Source organism: Theobroma cacao, chromosome 3 (genome assembly GCF_053813885.1).
Source record: "Theobroma cacao isolate CCN51 chromosome 3, ASM5381388v1, whole genome shotgun sequence".
In the NCBI taxonomy this organism is placed as follows: Eukaryota; Viridiplantae; Streptophyta; class Magnoliopsida; order Malvales; family Malvaceae; genus Theobroma; species Theobroma cacao.
In genome coordinates this window covers 14,732,590-14,739,772 of record NC_142641.1, presented here as the reverse complement: position 1 = coordinate 14,739,772, position 7,183 = coordinate 14,732,590, and the positions used below count along the sequence as shown (strand labels likewise).

The following is a 7,183-nucleotide window of genomic DNA, read 5'->3' as shown; positions in this document are numbered from 1 at the left end:
GAACTAATTTGAAAAGCAATGAAAATAAAAACAAAGTAGACAATGTGCAGGGATTTAGAGTGGTTCGGTCCAAGACCTACATCCACTATCTTGATTGTTCAACAAAGGATTTTTCAATCAATCCACTAAGAATGGTGAAATTCACAAGCTTTCACCAAGCTTTTATAATGGCTTTTACCAAGCTTAGCCAAAATCTTTCACAATAGTTTTTACCGAGATCAACTAAAACCCAACACCTAACTTTTCAAGGCTAACTTAGAACCTACACCCAATCAAGCAATCCTAGCTTGAATCAATCCCTTATAGTGACTTGCTCACTGTAAGAATACAAGGAGAAAAGTGATAAGAGTGTACTTATGATCACACGGTTGATCTAAGTGGTACAAAGTGAAGTGTAGATCACAATTACAAAGATAGGAGTTACGTGTAGTAAATGAGCAAAGAATATTTTTTGGTTTTTGAGCTCTTTTTGTGTTCTTGGAAGCCTTAATTTCATTTTTAGCCATTGAAAGTCTCTTTTATACTTGGAAAATCAGCTCTGAAGTGTGTTAGACTGTTTTTGACCGTTGGAAATAGTTTTGTTACAGTTCTGGCTGTTAATCTATCTTCTAGTGCACAATTCAAATTTTCTGGCAAAATGCTCTTAGTCGACTAACTTATTCTATGGTCGACTAAGTCTTTTCTGTCTCTCAATACTCTTCAGCCCACCAACTTTTGGTTTAAATTTTAGCTAATTAACTCTTCATTAATCGACTAAGGGGCTTTTATCTTGTTGATCAATTGTGACTTCCTTATTCCTATGCTTTTTGATAGGTGCATTTGAATGATTGATTAATTATTTGCTTACAATTTTTGTCCTGCACACTTAAGTAGAGATATCAGACACAAATGAATGGGAATGTTTTATTATCATCAAAAAATGATGGAGCCAACAAGCATATGGTCTCGATGATAAGCAAAGAAGACTTGAGACTTTTAAGTTTCATATTCATTAATTGGTCAAGTCATGACATTAAATTGGTCACTTCCCTTAAAGCTATTTTAAACTGAAGAAAATATAAATAAAATAAAATATGAAAAAATTAAAAAATTATATATATAATTTTTAAAAAATTTACTATTTACTTTTTTTTGGGAAATTTACTATTTACTTTTGTATCTAAATATTTTTTATTTTTAAAGAATAAATAATAAAAATATCAAAAGTCCTTACTTTGAAAAAACTAGCAATTTCTTTCCTATGTTGGAATTTCATTTTTTTATGATAAAAAACTAATCATGACTTGGGGTCCAATTCATATTGCGTAATTTTTATCCAAAAGGAAAAGCAAAAGAGTTTTGGCCATTTCTCAGTCACTTGGTTTTATAGGATTTTGTATTCATTAATACATAGAAAAGCTTCTGAATATTAATTTATCTACTCATTTATATAGTTACACTTATATAGCGTCTTGTTTTTTTTTTGTTTTTATTCTTGTATGGAATCATTTTTACTATCTTGACATGTTATTATTTTTTAAAATTTATATTTAAAATGTTTAACTTAGTTTTTCATATTGGAATGTAGTTGTTAACAAATTTTATTGTAAACAATAGTGGAAATTACTGTTGACTGTTATATTCTATGACACATAGGATTACAAAATGACGGGAGATCGATCTTGGATGCACTGTCGCTTGATGGGAGATCGATCTTGAATGTACCATCACTTAACTTCTGATGGATTCATTAGAAATGAATTTGAAAATGGAGTTAATGAATTCATTCATTTTGCACGTTCTAAGTCTACATTTATGTGGGAGAATAAAATTAGATGCCCTTGCTCTCGATGTAGTAACAACAAGTTTCTAAATTTCGATAAGGTGACAGAGCACATCCTTAAAAAGGATTTTACTGGTGCTTACACAATTTGGAGTTTACATAGGAAACATGATGTTGGACAATCATCAAGAAGTAGAGATAGAGTTGAACCATATGCTACTAATGGGGAAGATGGGGAATATGGAGAACCTACATATGAAGAGGAAATAGAAAATCTTTATACTAGAATGGTTAGGGATGCTATGGGTCCGGAAGTTGTTTTCAATTATAATCATGATAATGAGTCACGGTTTGTGGAAGAAGAGCCAAATCCAAATGCAGCTAGCTTTTACTCTTTGTTAAGTAATGCAGAGGAACCTTTGTGGTCAGGTTGCACAAAGCACACAACGCTTTCAACTGTGTCACAACTTTAAATGTTAAGTCGGAGTTTAATTTGAGTGAATCATGTTTTGATCGACTGTTGGAGATAAGAAAGAATATGTTACCATCAGATGAAACTTTACCTACTGACTTTTATAGAATGAAAAAAAAGGTAGCAAAACTTGGACTGGGATATATCAAAATTCATGCTTGCAAAAACAATTGCATGCTATTTTATAAGGAAACTGCTAATTTTGAGCATTGTATGATATGTGGGCATCCTCGGTATAAACTGAGGAAATCAAGTGTGAAAAGACAGAAGAAAATACCTTACAAGATTTTGCGTTACTTGCCACTTATACCAAGGCTTCAAAGGCTTTATATGTCAGGCAAAATGCTGAGCATATGACATGGCATGTGCAAAACCAAAGTGATGATGGAGTCATTAGACACCCTGTTGATGGTGAGGCTTGGCAACACTTCAACCACACACATGAGTTATTTGCAATGGAACCTCGAAATGTCAAACTAGGGTTATGTGCTAATGGTTTCAATCCTTTTAGACCGAATGCGAAACCTTGTTCTGTTTGGCTAGTAATGCTCTGTGTGTATAATTTACCTCCATGGATGTGTATGAAACAATAATATATATTTCTTAATATGGTTATTCCGGGGAAGAAAAATCCAAGTCAAAACATATATGTTTTTTTGAGGCTTTTGATAGATGAGTTGAAAGTATTGTGGACCCAGGGTGTTGTCACGTATGATGCATATAGGAAACAAAATTTTCATATGAGGGCAACATTATTATGGACAATTAATGATTTTCCTGCTTACGGCATGTTGTTGGGTGGAGTACTCATGGACGATTGTCATGTCCCTATTGCATGGAACATTCTAAGTCTTTCATATTGGATCATGGTAGGAAACCTTGTTTTTTTTATTGTCATCGGCAATTCTTGTGACCTAATCATCCTTTTAGGAGGCAGAGAGACAAATTTATTAAAAAAAGAGTTGAGCATGACTTACCATTTCCTCTATTATCAGGTGAGGAAATATTGTCACGTTTGAATTCGCTTCCTCAAATCCCATTTGGAACAAAATGTGGTGAGTAGAAGATTTCGGGTTATGTTGTAAGTCATAATTGGGTGAAAAAGAGTATATTTTGGGATCTGCCTTATTGGCATACACTTTTTATTCGTCACAATCTAGATGTGATGCATATTGAACGTAATGTATTTGAGAATATATTCAACACAATGATTGCTGTTAAGAGAAAGACAAAAGACAACTTAAAGGCACGAGGTGTATTGCAAGTGGCCAGAATTGGAATTGGTGGAAAATAATGGAAAAATTTTCAAGCCTAAGGCTTTGTACACCTTAAATAAGGAGGAAATAAAAAATGTTTATGCTTGGGTGAAACAATTGAGATTACCTGATGGCTTTGCATCGAATATATCTCGGTGTTTTAATGAGATTGATTGTAAATTTTTTGAGATGAAAAGTCATGATTGTCATGTTTTTTTACAACGATTGCTCCCAATTATCTTTCGTGATATGGTGCCTCACTCAATTTAGGATACGATTACTAAGATATCTCACTTTTTTAGAGATTTGTCTGCAACTAAAATACCTGTGGATCATATGGAAGCTTTGGAAGGAAAAATATGTGAAACTATATGCAAACTAGAAAAGATCTTTCCTCCCAATTTCTTTGACTCTGTGGAGCATTTGCCTATTCATTTACCTTATGAGGCAAAGGTTGGTGGACCCACCCAGTATCGATGGATGTATCCATTTGAGAGGTACTATAATTGTTATTTGTTTCCAAATAGTTTATTACAAGAGTTTAAGGTGCTTATTAAGTTTGATGAATATTGTCATTTTTAGGTTTTTGCAACATTTGAAGAAAAAAGTAAAAAATCGAGCCTTTGTTGAAGGATCTATATGTAAGGCTTATATTATCGAGGAAATCTCCTTGTTTTGCTCATGGTATTTTGTACCTACTGTGCGAACAAGATTAAATTGAGTGCCACGTAATGATGATGGGGGAGACGTGGACTCTCTTGGTCGTCTTTCAATTTTCACTCATTCTGGATGAGCTTTTGGTCCATTAGATAAATCTTGATTTTTAGATGAGAATGAGTTTCATGTTGTTGAACTATATGTTTTAATGAATTGTTAAGAGATGCTCCCATATAGTAAGTAAGTACTATTCTACCATAAACTCAAATGATTGATCATAAGAATGAACTTAATCTGTAAATTATGGATATGATGATAGGATACTTGATGAAATGGTGAAGAGAGATAGTGTGCATATATCAGAAGATGAATTGGAGAAAGTACGTGATGCAAGATTCATGAAATGGTTTAAAAATTATGTAAGTTTATGTAAATTATAAGTGAACTTTTAATAACATTGAGGCATTAATTATGTAATTAATAATTTTTGATCTTGTATTTCATGTTCGTAGGTTGTAAACCGTAAGGATGAAATTGACCCACGTATATTTGAAATCTCTCATGGTCTAGGATGTATGATAAGGTGTTACAAAAGATACTTTGTAAACGGTTTCAAGTTTCATACCTTAGATTACAGACAAAATCGTACAATAATGAATAGTGGGGTCTGCAAAAAATGGAGTTTTTATAATGATTATGAGCATGACTTTTATGGTATTTTAGTGGATATAATGGAGTTGGAGTATTTTCGTATCAGAAACAGAGTGGTGCTATTTAAGTGTCATTGGTTTAACACTGAAAAAGGTATTAAGGTAGATCCTTTGCATGGTCTTATTGAAATTAAACACAACTCAATACTTGCCACTAATGAACCACTTGTTTTAGCTGCACAAGCTCACCAAGTTTTTTATAGTAGTTATCCATCAACCAAAAGAGATCGATGTGATTAATGGGCAGTATTTAAAACAAATGCTAGGAGCAGATTTCACATTCCTAGTGGTGGAGATAGAGAAAATGAAATTGATTTGAATGAAGAAGTATACCGAGAAGATGTGTCTATTACAATTAATGGTACTCCATCGGAAGAACTTGATAACTTTACAATTTTAGCAAGTGGTGATTATGAAGAGGTTAATCTCTTGATTGAGGATGAAGAAGATGACATGCAAAGGGATGAAGATGAAGAAGATGACATGGAAGGAGATGAAAATGAAGATGAAGATGAAGATGAAGATGTGCTTGAAGATGAAGACAAAGAAACTTTTAGTGATAATAGTGACAATAATGAAGAACATGAGTTTGCTTATTCTAAAAGTGATTGATGATGGTAGAAATATATGGTATTGGTTTTATATTTTTTGTTACATAGTTGTTTAACTTTAATTTTATAATATTGAAAGATCTTGATATGTTAAAAAATTATTATAGTCTATATTTATAAATGTTGAAATGAATACTATATAATGGCATCTTTTCTTGTACAAATGATTAGGAATTACTTGTGATTGCTGTAAATTGATGATTTTTATACTTTTTTTCAATTTTTTTTTTAAAAATTTATGAATTTTAACAAAAAAAATTATAAGAACGACGGTTAAAGGGAAGCATTCAAAATCGAGACCTCGATCAACAAATGCCTCTGAAAGTATGTAGTTGCCTAGAAATGCTAGTGCGTTTGCTGATCTATCTATTCAACCATAGATGTAGCAGGTCAATAATGGTGTGCCCTCTGAGCCACCTTCTTTGTTGGGTGCATCTACAGAGTAAGTAGAAAATGAGACATCTATACACGATTCTCGTAGATCCCCATCTATTGATTTAGGTGCAAGTGTAGATGATACATCCTCAAGGTCAAGGGGTAGGGGGCCTGGTGTAGGATTACAAACTCTTGTAGATCCATCTGACAGATTACGTATAACTCCTATTGGGGAGAGGTATGTATCTTGTATTATAATGAAATTGTTATATTTGTTATAAATTTTAATATGTAAAAATTTTCTTTTATATTCTACAAGTACTTTTTTTGAGTGAGGGGTCACAACTACAATAACAAGGATCATAAAAAATTACTTCCATGGTCCATGGTCGACATGCAGGAAAGTCCCTAATGATATAAAGAAGTTAATGTTTCAAAAATTTCAAGTACTCTGTTTGTTTTTCAATTAAATTATAACTTTTTTTTTCAATTAATTTGTATCAATTTTTTTAGTTACTCTATTATTTTGATGTAGGAAAAATTTGTTTGGTCAACAAATCAAGATGTTTTGGTTCGACGAATATAGGATAAAATTTGTTCTGATCTGTTAAGAGACATGCTTTCAAAAGAAAAGAATAAAGTAATGATAGAAGCCAAAACAAACAACATTAGGGATTGCAAAGGCATGTCAAGGAAATGGATCACAAATGAAATCTGGGATGTCCTTATCGATGCGGTATGGGGTATCGAAGAATGGCAAAACAAATCGAGAAAAGCAAGGTAAAATTGTTTAAAGCCAAAAGAAGGAAGCATTCAAAAGCACACTAGCAGTTCAATTCCATTTGTTGTTCATGCAAAAAGGATGGTATGAATTAATCTTCACATTTATATGTATGGTTTTCTTTCAAACTAAATTTAAATTGTATGTTTAGTAGTTTCACTTTGGTTTTTCCTTACATGTTATTTATATATATCGATTATGATTGAGAATATATAATTGTAAATAAATGTAGGCAATTGAGATGAAACGAGATGTTAGCTTTTTGGAAGTGTTCAACTGCACTAATAAGCGTTTAGGGGGTCATGGTGATTTTATAGATAACAAGTTTATGTCTACGAGTGTACATACAAAATTGATTAATTTTTACTTCAAAGTTGATGATATAATTGAATAATAATCTTATTTAATTTTTTATGTAAGAAATGTGTAATTCTGTATTATTGTAAAAGTATGGTGAGGATTCATCTTCTCAGCTAGAATTCGATTCGCATGCTTGAACTGAATTAATTGGAAGGATGGAGACTACACGCACTCACGTGTATGGGTTTGGTACTCAGGT

The 7,183-nt window shown here is 32.3% G+C and overlaps 2 pseudogenes; both read left to right on the top strand.

Annotated features, from left to right (window-relative positions):
* The first annotated feature begins 2,319 nt into the window (after positions 1 to 2,319).
* Positions 2,320 to 3,297, top strand: LOC148763616 (uncharacterized; annotated as a pseudogene).
* Positions 3,298 to 3,441: 144 nt separating this feature from the next.
* LOC148763615 (uncharacterized) lies at positions 3,442 to 4,283 on the top strand (annotated as a pseudogene).
* The last annotated feature ends 2,900 nt before the right edge of the window (positions 4,284 to 7,183 follow it).